The 17,457-nt window shown below is 38.6% G+C and overlaps 1 protein-coding gene across 2 annotated transcripts in view; it reads right to left on the bottom strand.

Moving 5' to 3' along the window:
- ACAN (aggrecan) overlaps positions 1 to 16,033 on the bottom strand; it is a 538,406-nt gene extending 522,373 nt beyond the window's left edge. Inside the window, exon 1 of one of the 2 annotated variants that reach the window (XM_044078192.1) lies at positions 15,635 to 16,033. The gene's annotated coding sequence lies outside the window, so the exon portion shown is untranslated. The remainder of the gene's footprint in view (positions 1 to 15,634) is intronic. The other variant, XM_044078191.1, reaches the window with a different exon arrangement.
- Positions 16,034 to 17,457: the final 1,424 nt, after the last annotated feature.

The following is a 17,457-nucleotide window of genomic DNA, read 5'->3' as shown; positions in this document are numbered from 1 at the left end:
AAGGTAGTGATTAAATGAGTTCTAGCTATAGCGATTTTGGTTGAAGGAGTGAGGAAGGGTTTGATTCTGTAAAGGGATCCTAGTTTATTATTTACTGTTTTTATAGTGATGTTAGTATGAGTGTCAAAGTTTAGATTATTGTCTATAGTAATTCCAAGAAGTTTGGTGGTTACGTCAGGAGATATGAGAGTCCCATTGTTGGATGTAAGAGTAAAGTGAAGAGGGGCAGTCCTACGAGTAGGAGTAAAAAGTAGGAGTTTGTTTTTTTTTGGGTTAAGTAAAAGGCAACGGTTTAAAAACCATTGTTCCACTGTGTTAAATGCATTTTGTGTAAGAGATTGTAGCTCGGCAGGGTTATTTGCTGAGCAAATAATAGTGGAATCATCTGCATACTGAATGCAGGTGGCATGTGGGATTGCTAGGTGGAGGTCATTAATGAAAATGGAAAATAGCAGTGGGCCTAAAATGGAGCCCTGGGGGACACCAAGGGAAATAGGGAGGTGAGAGGATAGGTTACCTTCCCATAGTATTGCTTGTTGTCTATTGTATAAGTAGGATTTAAACCATTGTAGTGCTAGAGAATCAAGAGAAAGAGATTTAAGTATTTCAATAAGGAGCTGGTGATTAACCATATCAAAAGCCTTAGATAAATCAATAAAGACAGAGGAGGAAAGGGTATTGTTATTACGGTTAGAATTAATGCAATCTGTGAAGGAGAGGAGGGCTGTGGTGGTGCTGTGGTTAGGTCTAAATCCATATTGACAATTGGCAAGTAAGTTATTATCTATTAAATGGGTGAGTACTTGCTTATGGACGCATTTTTCCATTATTTTTGCTAGTGGAGAGAGTAAGGCTATTGGTCTATAGTTTGAGATGTCGATAGACTTACCACCTTTATGAAGGGGGATGATGTGTGAGATTTTCCAGATAGATGGGATGTTTCCTTCGGATATAGTTCTGTTTATGAGTATGGAAATGGGGAGGGCTATGGCTTTGGCACCTTTTTGCAGGTACAAAGCAGGTAGATGGTCAGCAGAGGGGGTGGTAGGTTTCAATTTTTCTAGCAGAGAGCAAATAAAGGATGTAAGAACTGGTTTTAGTTGAAGTAATGGAATAGGGAAAGTGGAAGAGGTGGTTAGATTGGGGGAAGTTGGAGATAATTGTTTAGCTAGAGTTAGAATGGTATCTGTAAAGAAAGAATTAAAGGCATTAGCAGTTTGTGTTGGGTGTTCTTGGTTAGAGCCTAGAGGGGTAGGTGTTATAGATTGGCCTGGGTGTAGGAGTTTGTTGATGCTGGACCAAAACTTTTGTGGATTTCTTTGGTTAGTTTTTTGTAGTTGGATGTAAAAGTTTTTTTTATCTAGCAGGATAGCTTTTTTAGTGGTATTCCTAAGTTGTCTAAAGGTTTGGTGGTCTGTTGGATTCCTGGTAGTGTGCCATTTTGACCACGATTTGTTTCTGAGGAGAATTTTTTGTCTAGTTTCTTTGGTGAGCCATGGGGCAGGTTTAGTGTTACTTCTAATAGAGCGTACTGGGGCATGTTGGTTAAGGATGGATAAGAATGAGGTATTAAAGTAGTCAACTGCTTTATCTAGGGGAAGTGTTTTTAGTGGTGACCAGTCACAGTGTTTAAGTTCTAGCTGGAAAAGTTCTGGGTTGAATGATTTTTTAGTCCTGATTGTACGATATGTAGTTGGGTTAGGTAGGTTAATTTTGTGTCTGATGATATAAGTGAGTAAGTGATCACTTAGATTATCAGGGAGGGTTTCTGCCTTGTATGTAAGATGTGGGGAGTTTGTAAGAATCCAATCTAGTATACTTTCTTTATTGTTACTTTTATCAATTCTTGTGGGGGAGGTTATAACTTGAGAGAAGCCATGAAGATTAATGTGGGTGGTGGGCTGAGGGGTACTACAGGATTTCCAATCGATGTTAAAGTCCCCAAGTATTAAGGTTTCTTGTGGAATATTAATAGATATCCAGTTAAGAATGTTTTCAAGGGTATTAATATTATTACCAGGGGGAAGGTAAATACAAGCGATGTTAATGGATTTGAATTTGTTGATTTGAAGTTTAGTGACTAGGATTTCTGAGTTATTAAATGTAGGTAGATTTATGTTAGATATGGTGACATGTAGATTATTTTTAAAGAGGACTGCTACACCCCCTCCCTTTTTGTTAATACGATCCCTTCTCAGGATACTGTAGGCAGGTGGGATAAGTTCATTGTCATTAATGGATGGTTTTAGCCATGTTTCGGATAGACATAGGTAATCAAAGTTGTAGAATTCTAAAAGGGCATGAAGATGGGTGGTTTTATTGTTAATGCTTCGAATGTTAAGATGTGCTATGGAAAGAGAGTTTGGAGGCTTATTAGGTGTGTGTGGAGGAGTAATGTTGGAGGTAATTTGTATAGTGTCAGGAATATTGTTTGGGCCAGGATTAGGATGAATGTCTCCATCTAGTAGGACTAAGTGGAGTATTCTATATGTGGGGTTGTTAATGTTAAGGAAGTAAAAACAAAGTGTTTTCTTTGCAAGGTGAGTACTGTATTTTATGTGGGTTAGCCTGTGATATTTGGCATGGAGGTAGCAGGGAGAAGTTGTGGTGTTAAAGCTATAAAGAGAAATAGGTAGTAGTGGTGTGGAAGTGAGCTTAGAAGGCAGTAGAAGGTTTGGGTGGAGTGGTTGTTCATAAGAGGTTAATGTGTAGATAGTTACTAGAGGAGATAGAAGTAATATAAAGGCTAAACAGTTTAGTTGAGTTAGGAAGGTAATATTGGCCATGATGTAGGTAAAAGATGGGAAGATAGATAAGGGTTTGTATTGATAGCAGGGAGGTATTAGAAGCTATGAGGGTGGGGTGGGTATTACAATTTGTTAGGAGAGGTAATTGAATAATTATGGAGGGGAGTGGCAATAAGGAGAATTTATTTGATTGGTGTTGGTAAAAGTAGGGGTGTGGTTTAGTGAAAATATATTGAGGACCCCTGGGGGTGGGTGGGAATTGGGGGTAGGGAGGGGAGCGGAGTGAGCCATGAGGCGAACGGAGCAGGTTGAGACAGTTGAGTGAGAACAATCAGTGAAATTCTGATTGTGGAGGAGGGACTGCAGGGGTAAGTAGGCTTTGTGATCTGTGTAGAAGAGTAGGGTGTAGTAGAAGTGAATTGTAAAGGCAGATAATGGAAAAGGTTTAGCAGAAGAGGTAATATGTCTGGTCAGTGGTAATAATACTAGAAAGGAGTTCAAAAAAGAAGGCAGTCTTATGAGGATGAAGGGCAACAGGAGAGGAGCAGTTAGGAGGGTGCCACCTAGTGGGCAGTAATATAACTGCAGTATATGTAAATTACCATCATCAGCGAACAAATACTTAATTAGCAAGTCCACTGTGGGTTTTCTTGATAAATACTTGTTTACTGAATGTTTGATAATTGTCGTTCCTAGAACCCATTATTGACCAGGACATGAGTTAGAAGCATACAGATGGAGTAGACTGTTATCAGTTTACACAGACTCCTGCTATACTCATCTGCAGAATACTTTGTATTAAACAGGAGCAATGCAAGGACATCATATAGCAACAGCCATCGGAAAATAGAAGAATACAGTAGAAGAAATAGTAAATACATATAGGCAACTATTATTCAGATCAGCACCTGAAATAACCTATGAGCTAATGTATTGCATACATTACTAAAGTAACTTTATTTTGTGCACGAGGACAGGATATTAGTATGTGGGCTGTGATGGAATAACGTGAGTATAGAATGTTTGGAAAACATAGGAACAGAATACTAGAAGGTTTGAAGATGCAGTGAAGGAGGTATTTATTAAAGGTCTGGTTATAAGGATAGTGCACTGATCTTAATAGACGAATCACAGCCACAACCTGTGTTCAGTAAGATATACAATAAGACAAAAGTACATAAAACAATGGAATCATTGGATGAATTACAAAGTTTAGAGCAATACAAGGCACAGACATAAAATAGATCCATTGAATAATACACACCTTTGAGCTTTAGTAAATTATAACAAGACGAGCATAAGAAGGGAAGAAAGGTAGGAGAAGGGGAAAATAACAGTTTCTACAGTAATGATAACAGTTAAATGTGATCATGACAGAAAATTACAGTGCAAACTGAAGTACATGAGGTTTAGGTGATATCTGCTGTCTGCTGTCTGAGGATCACATACACATATGTGAAACAGGGACGATTTTTAAATAAATATTGTCATACAGAAGGAGCCAAGACCAGTGAAGTAAGAATACTAAAAACTCAAAGTGGTTATAAGATCTGTCCAGCTTCCTAAGACATGTACTAAGTGATACTAGGGTCAAAAGGGCATGACATTTTGTCATGGGCACAGATTGGTCACCACTGCTGTGTAGCTCTATACAGTGGGTCTTAAAGATGAAAATTCTTTTTACTTGCAACGAACGCAAACCATGATTGTGAAAATAACACATTTTACAGAAAATAACACAATAAACAGAAAATGATTGATCTTAACAACTGGCTTAGTTTCTGGTGTCATTCAAAGGGGATCCATTACCTGACAGCCTAGGATGACATGATTGACAAGCCACGATGCTTTGCCAGAGATGGCCTGCATCTGTCTCCCTTGAGCTTCTGGCTCCTGGCAAAGGCTCTTGCCTCCCCCATAGTGCCTTTTTTGGTTCCCTATTACACTGTCACAGACACAGGTTGTCAAATGCACCTTTGTCGAACTGAAAAGCACGAAAAGGCAAAATAGCTAAGCAGCTTTTCAGCGAATTCTTTACCTGGGAAAGAATTTGCTTGGCTACTTCTGCTACTTTGCAGTTTTTGGCAATGTCGTGCGATCTTGGAGTTGGTATATTTAAGTAGGGGGTGTGTGGGGAGCACAGCACCCCACGTTGTGGGGTTGCCCCCCACAGTATGTAATGTTTTACAGTTTTTTTTTTTTTTAATTTTGGGACAGCGATTTTTTTCCCTTGGAAAAAAAATCACTGTTCTGAGGTTTCGACGTTGTAAGCTTTCGCTTACATGGGGTCAGTTATGTGTCGTTTGCTCTTCTGAGCATGTGATATCATAATATAGACCCCCTTTTTTAGGCAATGCCATGAGGTCAAAACTACCAAAATAAAAATTTCATCAAAACGTAACTTAAAGGTTATGCTGTCTAAACCTGAACCTGCACTCATTGCAAGCATTCTTAACCCTGGAAGAAGATGACATTTGTACAGTCACAGAAACCTGATTCAAAGCTGCAAAAACACACCAACCATACCAGGTTACTCATCCTATCATCCATTCAGACCCCAGGCCATGGGCAGCAAAGCAAAAGGAGGTGGAGTTGCAATTCTTATAAAAGACATACGCACCTCTAGGCTGGCCAAACAGTATGATGCACAGGAAATACTCCAGGTGCAGTTAATAATTGACAAGACCCCATTCAAATCATAGCTAACTACAGGCCTCCCACTCTCACTCAAGATGCCCACTCCACCTATTTAGACATCTTCGAATCTATCAAGATTCAACCCTTGATCCTGGCATAGATTGGAAGAAATATTCATGTCAAAACACAAATGCCCAGAGATTCCTTGATTTTGTCAATGCAAATGCCTTGGACCAGTTGGTTGACAACCCCACAAGAGGTGAAAATAACTTTAACTTGGTATTAACCAACATGAGTCACCACTGCAGCATCCCAACTGTGTCATCACCCCTGGTAAGATCTGACCACAAAGTAGTCACTTTCAAAGTCACCATCTCTTCCTAACCCTCCCCCCTTGCTAGGGTCAAACAAAAAAAATTCTCCAAAGCTGATTACAACCTCCTGAGGAAAGGTATAAACAGCTTCACAGCCCCCTCCCCTCCACCGAAACTGGCACATATGTCCAAACTTACAGCAAAGTACTAAATGAGCATTTATAAAGCTGTATGGAATCAGGAATACCAGGCAGGACAAAATCATCCTCCTCAAGGAAGAGTAAACCTGTCTGGTGAACATCTGCAATAAATAAACTTGATAAAAAAAAATGCTGCAGGAGCCCAATTGGAAGCAATCTCTCCTTAGCCTGAACAAGCAAATACGAGCACTAGTTAAATCTGCCAAAGAAAACTTTGAGTCCAAACTAGCCACATCTACTAAAGGCAATCACAAGGCTTTCTTCACATATGTCAGCAATCTCAAGTGAAGCACCCAGATCTTCTCAGAACTGGTGGTCAAGGACACCACATACACAAACTCTGTAAATATAGCCAACCTGCTGGCAGACAGGTTCAGTGAAAACTTCACTCCTCTGTCCCCCCATCAGTAAAATAGGACATCCCCAGTACCTGACCCCTTCCCTTATCTCTAGGGACAAGTCATCACTGCCCTCTCAAAGGCAAAAAATACAGCGTCCATGGGACCTGGTAACATTCCAGGTTGCATCCTACATGAAGTCAGGCAAGAACTTGCATCACCATTATGCACCTTATTCAACCAAAGCTTGAGTACTGGCTTTGTCCCAGCTGAGTGGAGGACATCTTCTGTCACCCCTTCACACAAAGGTGAAGCATCCACTGATCCAGGAAATTATAGACCCATCACCCTAACTACCCTGATCTGCAAGGCAATGGAGCGGATTATCATGGACCTCATTAACAAGGACATTGGCCACCTCCAGACACTTGATCCCACACAGTTTGGTTTTGTCAAGGGGAGGTTTACACTGCCTACCTTAACCTGGCCAAGGCCTTCGATATTATTCTCCACTCGGGTATAATAGATAAACTCTCTCAACTAGGCTTCAATCCATATGTTACCAGATGGGTACAAAACTGACTCACTGATAGAACACACCTAGTCAAAATTGGGGAAGCCACCTCAAGTAGTAGACCTGTAACAAGCAGTGTACCCCAGGGATCGGTCTTGGGGCCTCTGCTGTTTGGGATATACTTCTTAGAGGTGCAGGCCAAATCTAGTGGGCTATGGCTGACCAAGTCTGCAGATGACTACAAGCTGGGTGCTGTCATCAATTCCCCTAGTGATGTGGGCATCCTCCAAGAGGGTTTCACCCAAACAAATGATGGTGCCAGAAACATGACCTCAAACTGAATGCCAAAAAAATGCATCATGATCCCTTTTGAGGAGAATGACGTCCCCACAAATCATCACATTGATAATAAAGCACTAAGCATGCAATCAGTCGTGAGGGACTTGGGAACCCAGGTCGATAGCAAACTGACTTTTGACCATGATATTGCCTCTGTTGTACGGAAAACTTTCTACATGGCTCACCTCATTAGTTAAGGTATCTCATCCATGGACAAGGTCATCATAACATCTCTGTATTCTTCCCTTATAAGACCAATTATTGAATACAATGCCCCTTTCAGCATGTACCTCACAAAGCACATGCAGCAGCTGGAGAGACCACAGAGATTCCTCACCTGGAGAATACGGGTCCTCAAACATTTACCCTACACAGATAGGTTAAAAGCCCTGTCCCTCTACTCAGTCTCCTACAAACTCCTCAGAGGTGACCTCTGTCTGGAATACAAAGCAATCTCAGACCCTGCCCTGATGAGACTGCTGCATATCCGCAACTCAAGCTCCACTCAAGTAACCCACACACGAGACCACATCCTGGTCTGTGACACCAATAGGACTTGTTGGCAGGACAGATCTGTGTCCCAGAGACTCCCATTTGTGGAATAGACTCACTCTCCATGTAAAGTAGAGTACCTCATTAAACCTTTCTAAGTGCAACCTGGATAACTGGATGGGGAACAGAAAATACATCCCCTGGGATTCAACCTATGTCCCTGCTGGGCAGTGGCATAGGGTGCTGACTTGTTGGAACATGGGCTAAATTCTTGGCTAGACTTGTAAGGGCCTCAGGGCCAATAACTAGTAACTTCCCATGATCCTGTGATCCTATGAGTACCTCTTTGGGTCTTAAGTGGGAAAGAGTGGGTGATTGTTTCTGCAAATGATTGAGAATAACCTCAGTAAATGAGCCTCTACAATATGGAAGCAAGCAGAAAAGTGACCTTTTCAATGACAGTGAACAAGTAAATATTAGAGGCTTTACCATTGGAGGTACAATAATATTTTGTTCATTCTGACAGTAAAATAAGCCATCAGATCAACACACTTGGCAAGATACAGTTATTTTGAGCTGTATATGGGTCACCGTGCCTGTTCCAATTAGACATTCAATAGAGTTGAGTACAATGTTCTGAAACAGATTGAATTTTGAGAGTGTTTTATTTTTAAAAATAAGTATCCACTTTTTTATGTTTACTAATATTCAACTTATTTATCTGTGTTTGTAACCTGGCTTCTCCATTAAGTAATGCAGCATTTTCTCCTGATACTAGTGTTCTCATTTTTAATAGAGACAGGTACAGATGATGCACAGAAGCTAAGCACTTGCTTTACATTTGGGATTATAAACATACAGTGGCTACCAAGTACTTGCTGCCCGAGTTACTATAAGAAGCATTGATGGTTCCAGGTCTACCGAAGGTTGCTAAGTAAGTGGTTCTTGCGGCATCCACATGCTACCTTCATCTATGAATGTAGAGGCTATACCAGATGCTAGTGTCAGCCAGTCCCAGACAGAAAATGAGCAAAGACAAAGGCCTGACAAATGGTCTCCTCCACTATTCTAATGAAAAATACACAAAAACTATGCTCACATGTACTAAATTTAGAAGCATCAAAGAGATCTGACATGCTCAGTCAGAATAAAGTGAAAACAAATTTTAGAGTAACTTGACAGATGAAAAATCATGGCTGGGTTATTTAAGCAATACATGTCTGTGGAACCATCTTTGTTCTTCTGATAATAAATTTAAATTAATATGTGATACACATTGTTATTTTAATGAATCACTTCTGGGCATAAAAGCCATGGTGGTACAGGGTTAGCATTGTTACCTCACAGCAAGAGGTTCCCCTGTTCGATTCTCAGCTGGAGTGCCTTCCTGTGTAGAGTCTGCATGTCCTCCCCGCAGTCGAGTGGCCTCCGAAAGACATGCGTGAATGGGCGTGCCTTCGCTGAAGGTTGGACGTCGGGCTGGCAACTCGGCACCATAAAAATAGACTGCCAATCATTAGAGGACCAGAGTTCCACTGTGGCGTCCCCTAACCGGGAAAAGCCGAAAAGACAAACAATATAGCTACCAGTCTTTCTACATGCTCTGGCCTTTCACTATTACAATACAAAAGCAGTTCACAGATTTCCCCACCTCTACAAAAAGTGTGCCACCTCTCATCCTGACTATGTTAGTATCCAGAACCAGTGAAGGGTATTGCTGTTTGCAAACCCTCCATTCATCCTCCACCTAAAGAGACTGTGTTTTCATATCATGCCTACTCTCCTTCATAGCTCTATCAGAGCTAGTAGTAGAGATGTGTAGGTGCCTGTGCCATTTGCCAGACTTTTAACAGTTACGAGTTTAAAGAATATTGAGCATTGTCATTTTGTTTCACTCTGAAACCCAAAGGATATTATTGTAATTGGCAATGGAATGAGTATGTAGTGTAAGGAAAGGGATACTTGAGGTGGAGTCATAGGGGTTGGTTGACAACAGGGTACACCCATCTGCAAGGGACCATTAGATCATAAGAACTACATGGCAATTATGTCTGAAGACCATAAGCACCTTGCCTAATATCATCCTCAAAATGTACTTCCCATTTCCAGGAAGGAAAAACATATCAGGCCAGGGATGAAATTGCAGCGGTCCATCCAGTCATCAAGGTTAGTCTTGAAGGAAGTAGGTCAGGTGTCACTCTGCTTACCATGAAGAGGCAATTTGTTATCTAGATGGGGTAATCACTGGGTAATGACTCCATCCATCTAATGTGTTTCATTTATATGTTAGTGGAGGTTCAGATACTTGGTTACGGTGTTTGTACACCATTCATTCTGTGAAAGTATAAGAGATCCACTAAGCTAAAGTACTTGATGGCATGGATGTCAGACATAGTTCTCCAAGCAGGAAAATATATAAGAGGCACATATGTACATTGCATTTAAATGGGGAAGTTATATGCTGGGATAGTTAGCTTGGAGAAGGATGGGACATACTTTCTAGTTCCTCTACAGTTATACAACTTGACTTATGATTATGCATACTGCAGATCTATATTAAGCATGCATCCACACCATAGGAGATCATTTACTTGGAAATACTGATGGATCTCAAGCTGCCAAATAAAGTTTATTTGAACCTTCTGGACATTGTTTAGTTTTAAGGTTGAGGGTAGCTTAGACAGAGGTGCGTTGACACTGAATGACTGCATGTCAGCTCCTGACCTATCCCTCATTTTTCAAAGTTTAGTTGCACCAGAGTGTATGAAAAACAGCAAAAATGCTCAGTGTTATTCAAGGCCACTGCCCAACAACTGCTGGTACACACCAATTCAGCAGTAAATCTCACTCTTAGAGCTTCAGAGATGATGAATGAAGGCTGATATTGAGTCTAAATGTATGTACATGCACATAATAACATCTTTGTTCTTACAGACTAATCATTTACAGATGTACATGAGCTCGCTTTTTCCAGGGAGGTTCCTGAGCAGAATAACCAGATTGTCCTGAACAAGAACCTCACACTGAATTTGTTTGATATTTATACCTTGAATGGATTTCTTGTTCCTTTACTGCACCTAAGAGCAGTGAACAATGAAGTTATTTTGCTGGCTGTTAGCATGTATTGCCAATTATGATGCTGACCTATATAGTAGGTATGCACTGCTCTACTTGGCTAGGATGTGTGCCGAATAATTGACAAAGCATTTGTCAAAACAGAAGTGCTCGATAAATCTTCAATGATGATACATTAAACACCATAAAACAAAACCAAATTATATATAACAAAAGGGTATTAATGGGAGACTTCACCCCTGCATCCTTCTTAATCATATATTATTAATACCATGTCCATCCATTTTTGAAGAAAGTGAATATTTTGGAAGTGTCAAATGTGATGGTGATGAAGTGGCTACAACTACAAAAAATCTGACAATGTAAAGATAATGATTTGAATGAATACCATGTGAATGAGCTCAGCATGCTAGACTGTAAATCTCTGTCACTGTTTTTCAATACTTCACCATGGAATAAACTACAGCAGAACAAGGTCTTCAGAGTGTATTTATCAGATATAAACAGGGGAATTCATAAAGGTTACCCAAAGTGTACACTATATATACACCGTTAAACACTTTGTGCTAACCTTTATGAATCCCCCCAAAAGTTTCTTTCCTCTAGCTCTACTTCACTAATTTTGTAACAAATAAATCCCCTAAGTCACAATGCTGAACAAAATCATAGGTCATATTTCTTCTGACTTCACTAGTTTCAGCAAAATAAAATGCCTGTGTTATGCAAGGATTTTCTTAGTTCTTTCTGTTGTGACATAAATTGGAAGTGATCAAATACTGTTCTTACCTTTGAGCTTTTCACTGAAAAATTTTAATTCACCAAATGAGTTTGTAGACAAGATTCAGAACTCTCAGAATGCTTAAAACATTATAGATAGTAATCATATTTCTTATGCATGACAGTTTCTAGTTTAGCAGTTGATTACCAAGCTTCAGAAAAGGCAGTCAGCAACTGTAATTACACAAGTTATTTTAGTTTCCGAAAAAGCTGGGGTAGAAGTCAAAACTGTGATTCCATTTGAAGGCAAACATGCAACACATCTTAAATAAATACAAATAACATCTTATAGTGCAGGACAAATAATGATTTAGGCATGAGTTATTGTGTGTTAATTTATCTACAATGACAAGGTGGAATCTGTCAGTGTAGATTGTAGAACCTCAGTCCTGAAGTCTGTTAGAACCTAATAAGTGTGTGTGTGTGTGTGTGTGTGTGTGTGTGTGTGTGTGTGTGTGTGTGTGTGTGTGTGTGTGTGTGTGTGTGTGTGTGAACTTAACTTCTTTTTCCACCAACATCAAAGAAAGTCAGGTGTTAATCCTTATTAGAGCATATCAGGCAACTGGTCTGGCATGTTTCCAATACCATATGTATACTCCAGGCACTGATTCTTTAAAAAAAGCAAAGATCCAAAAATGAAATAACTTTTTAGAGAGCCTCAGTAGAGGCTTTGGTGATTAGATCTAGGATGCACTGTTCATATAAACATATGCACATACTTTCTTAAAACTGTTTTGTAGTGAACCTCAGAAAAGGTGTCAGTAGGCAAGTCCAGGGTGTTGTCCACACACACACACACACACACACACACAAGTTCATATGCATATACACATATGCATGTGCAAACATACACATACACGTGCACACTTGTGTAAACATACAATAAACACACACATATGCAAACATGCACATGCACACTTACATGCACAATATATACATGTGTGTGTGTGTGTGTGTGTGTGTGTGTGTGTGTGTGTGTGTGTGTGTGTGCACTCACTCACTTATTGACTCACTCACTCTCACTTTCAATTACTCCATTTGTATCAAACAAGCGTGTGTTATTTTAAGGACAATAAGTGACGAAGTAGTACACCATCTTAAGCACAATATTTTAATACATAGACAACACTGAATAAAATCATTCAGGAAAAGTCAGCCTTAGCAGTACGTTTTTATCACTAGGCACGTTATACTTCAGTGATCTGAGCTTGTCTTCTGACTAAGGAATCTGTGACTTTATACAGTTAGCAGTGCAAATTAAACATCCCAGCTCCATTGCTCATGGTGATTAAACTAATATCTGTTAATTAGTTAAGGAATTACTCATTTCTTTCCCTCCATGTGTTCATCCAGCCTAATCTAGAAATTCCACACAACCAACTCAGTTTAAAAAGCTATCTAGAAATAGACTGAACATCTCTTTGCTTTTCTGTGTCTCCATTTACACTGTAGGCTGGCTTAAATTCAGTGTTCAAGTGACAAGTACAACACTGTCTAAAATGACTAATGTTTCAGTGAGTACAGATATACTGTAAAATTCCATGGATACATTGAACATCTTTCAGGGTCTCCAAGGATCCCAGTCAATAGCCTACACATGTTTCTTAAATCAGTCTTATAGGGACATTTATCAACTTATTTTGTTATATTCTTTTAAATGTTTTTGACAATTATAGAAACCTGAAGAATATGATAAACTCTGTACAACATCCTGCTTTAAAATGGTAGTTATAGTGTCAAAGAGTGATAAGAAATGCAAAACAGGGGAAAGAAGGTAGCAAATCATAAGCCACAGGTCCTTGTGACACATACTTTTCTAAATACAATAAGGTATTCTCCTAGATAATACAATGTTAAAACTTTATCTTAGAAAACTTTCATGTCAAGATATTTTTTCTGAAGTCTTGTCATGTCCACTTCTTAAAGGAAAATAAATCCTAAAGTAGTACAGAAAAGGATCTGATATAGTTTTGGTAAGCAATTGCTAGCTGTGCAACTATCCAATAGCATTTGCCTTATTACAGTTTGCATACAGAAAATTTTTTTACAAGTATATTCCAAGAAAGCAACCAACAGCCTTAATCCCCAGAAAAGGGCAGTCATTTTCAAATCATTAAGTACAGATTGAAACCCTCACCAAACCAGTTTACACAGTTTTTTTTTATTTACTCGGACAAATCAGATAGGCATGCTGCACAAACTGTACAATGCATTAACTTCTGGTCTTAGAAAGTATAGAACAGAATATTCAGAATGAGGAGACAAAGCTATGATACAGACGAATGCAAAGTAATTTCTGGGGCATATAGTACAGTGTCTTCAAACAGTACAACTTGGAAAAGCAGGAAAAAGGCAAAACACAGCAATTTGTGTATATGTATGTGTTTGTTTATATGCATGTGTGTGTGTGTGTGTGTGTGTGTGTGTGTGTGTGTGTGTGTGTGTGTCTGTGTGTGTGTGCGTGTGTTTGTGTAGAGCTAAAATATTCAGTAAAGATATGAGGCACACATCTGCAAGTGTTTAGTTTCTACACCACTGCAGTTCACAAATCACACATTTGGAATCTGAGGGAGCTGAAGTGAATATTAGTAGAAGATGTATGACTAGTATAAGATGCTTATTGATTAAAAATTTAAAAACAATAATTACTCAGTTTTGTAGCATTGGGGCATGGCATTCTCAGATGAAAGACAAAATCATTATGAAAATTTGTATTGGACATTTATGAGAAGCGTCATTATAATGAAGTGGTACTGGTTTTGACTGCAAGTGTTTTACATTTAAGATAGAGATTTTAATGAAGTAAAGGGAATGTACGTTGAGGCAGAGGAACTAATGTAGACACAATGGTGTATACTATTCCTCTAAATGGATTCTTAAAAAAGGAAAGACTACTGACAAGAAATTAAAAGTAGTTTACCTAAAACAGTAGACTTTTATGAGGTAGGTGAACAAGATTTTGGAGTAAAGAAATATTGAATATAGTTGGCCAACAGTTTTCTCAAATTATGACTTTAACTGTTATTCAAGTGTACTCCTCACACAGTTATTTCCTAATTACAGGCAACTATAACTACCCCAGTAACTTTGCATATGGAGCTAGGTCTAGCAACAAAAAAGTTAACTCAAGAACTGTGCCAGTGATTATTCTGGTATATGTAATTATTTTAGGCAATAGCGATAAAGTTAAAAAAATAAATAGTTATATGATGTGTCAAAACATAAGAAAGGCTGCCACAGTATCTCTCTCCTAAACTCTACATCTATACACTTTTCCACCTTGATATAGCTCACTGAATCCATGCCATGCACTAGAAAGCAAATATTTACATCAGACACTGTATCATGTCTGAATATTTTAGCAAACTGCAGCAAATATTCCATACTGGTGGCAAGATAATTAATAAATGCTAAGTCATACAGAAAGCAATAGATGTCACCATGCTCACTGTATGTATATAAACTCTAGTCTCCATATAATGGATTGCTCAGTCAGAATTTAAGGACTGATTTCTTGTGTGGTACAGCAGTACACTGCTGCTTCTGGTCTGTACATCTAAATTTAAGATGCCCCATAAATGCACTATGCAAGACATTAAAATTCTGTTTTATAGCCTACAAACACTCTGGTAGTTCACTTATCTGTGCATAGGAAACTCTACTTTTATAAGACAACTGCCCTACACAGTAAATAAGCATCATGCCTTTTCAGTTAAAAGATAAAAAAAGTTGTACTGCATATGCAAAGTCATGAAAGGTTAGTTCTCAGGCATAAACTCAGAAAAGCTGAAGTGCGACTGGCATTTGCTTCCTTAAATGAGATGACAGCAGCTCCTTATAAGCATCCCGAAAATAAACATGCTCACAAATATACTAAAAGTATGTGGTTTCTGAAAAATGCTAACAGGCAGAGAACTGCCAGACTGAGTTCTGAATTACTTGATAGGTCAATCTTTACATAGTTTCACATACAGATCTGTTCCTTACTTGAACTTTAAACCGTGTATATAACTTTTTTTGGCTGATCTTAAATGGATGTGCAGATGAATAATAGGACTGAACCATTTAAAAGCTGTTGATGCAATATAAAATCTGCAAATATACTCTCACTGGATGCTCATGACCATAAACAAATGGATGAATGAATAGTGGAATAAATAAATAAACTCCATAATCAGATTATTGAAATGATGAGCGTTACCTTTTATGAGTTCAGTGTTGTACTGTATAGCAGTTATCGTAGTCCCATACACCTGGTAGGATGCTGTCCTCTTTATGTCTTCTAACTTTTTTGTATAGTTTTTTTTTTTTTTACAGTCTTTTCAGAACTTTTCCTTGCTGTAGTTATATTTTCTTAAGTTTAATTCTGAATGCACAAAAAAGAAAGAAAACAATTTCTGTAGAACTCTTCTTGTACGTGTTAGGTTCCCAGGAAGGAAACAGAAGTAGCAACAGCATAAGCAGCTGAACAAGAGCACTGAAGTGTGCAGGAGGTGAGTTTGGAACCAAAAGGAAAGATGGATTCAGTGATGCAGCAAGTTGAACTAAAAAGTATAGAAAAAGCTTCAGGCATGGGCTGGACTCCTCCTGATGAAGCTGCCCCCTTGGATACCTCCTCAAAATGCCGGCAGACTGCTAAATGGTGTTTGTTAGTCCCACCTATCCATGATTTCTCCAGAGTGCTGTTAATGTGGTCAGAGTCCTGCCTCCTAGTCCTCTGCAAAGGGAAGAGACTGACATTAAAAAGTAGAACGACTCAGGAAATTAGGGAATCTCTAGATGTAACTGCAGAGAAACAGCTTAAGTGAAAGCCTGTGCTGTGAAAATTGAAAACGATTTATTTCTGTTCTAGTAATAATTAAAGGGAGATTAAGACAATAATTAATGGGCCTGACCAAAAAGCTCATGTCTCTACCTACACTGCAGTCATCACTGTATCTGAAGGCAATCTGCATAGTATTTTAAGAAAGATTTTTTTTAGGGTTATATAAAAGAAGCAAAATAATTTAGTGCCAGTAGTGTGTGGGGACGGCGGCTATTTTATATAATTATTAGTGGTGTGTGTTTCCAAGCATGAGGCTAGATACAAAAATGTTAACTGGAATGGAGAGTAGTTGCCAGTTCATTGCAGTCACTAATGAATTGTAATATTGCATCATTACAGAGATATATTGTAGAACTTCCTGAAAAATGGTACACGCTGAAGTTGTAGCAGATGCAAAATGAGTGACAGAGAGAGAGATAGAGGGAGAGAGAGAGAAAGAGAGAGAAGGAGTTGCGGAAATATAAGACAGTATCCAAGAAAAGCTCATAGAACAAAATCAACACTCTTAGATTGCTAAGGGAAATAAATTAATAGAAAGACGGGCTTCTGCCACTGAGAGCTCCTGACAGGGAAGCAAACCTAGAGTTCATATGTCAGTATTTTTACAATGGAATTAAGAAATAATATGTCTGACAACCCCAATTAACTGCTCAGTTGAGTTCTGCAACATTGTTCACTAGAAAAATATGTTATGACGTCTTCCTTTGTTCTGCATTAAGTAGCAGTATAGAAAAATAGTCGAACACTAAGTAAATTTAGTGCAAAATGTCAAAGTGTGAATGAAAAATGATAAGAAACCCAATTTACAAAGGAAATATAAAATGAAATATGGAGAATGGGACTGAAATGACAGAGAATTAAACAGAATTGCTAACATGAAGCAGCTCTGTTATAGAACTAAAGAAGTAGGCACAAAATACAAATACATGTTTCTGTCTTTACTGGTGACTTTTTGATAAGGCATACCTGAAGCTAACATTTGTTATTTGCTTACATGAGAATTTCTTTGTCAGAAGGAGACAGTAGAAAAGTATGTAAAAACCTAGGTAAATACAAATGAATGCATGTGTTGTCTAGGACAATCTAAATAAGTATGTGCAACTATGCTGCTAGTCTTTTTAGATATGTTAATATATAACGAGTTATAACTTAGAATAATATGTGAACCTCGCATGCCATCCTTCATATGTTGCATTGTT

The sequence above is a fragment of the Protopterus annectens genome, chromosome 7.part0 (assembly GCF_019279795.1).
Source record: "Protopterus annectens isolate FY-2018-M chromosome 7.part0, PAN1.0, whole genome shotgun sequence".
Lineage (NCBI taxonomy): Eukaryota > Metazoa > Chordata > Ceratodontiformes > Protopteridae > Protopterus > Protopterus annectens.
This window is presented reverse-complemented; position numbering and strand designations above follow the sequence as displayed.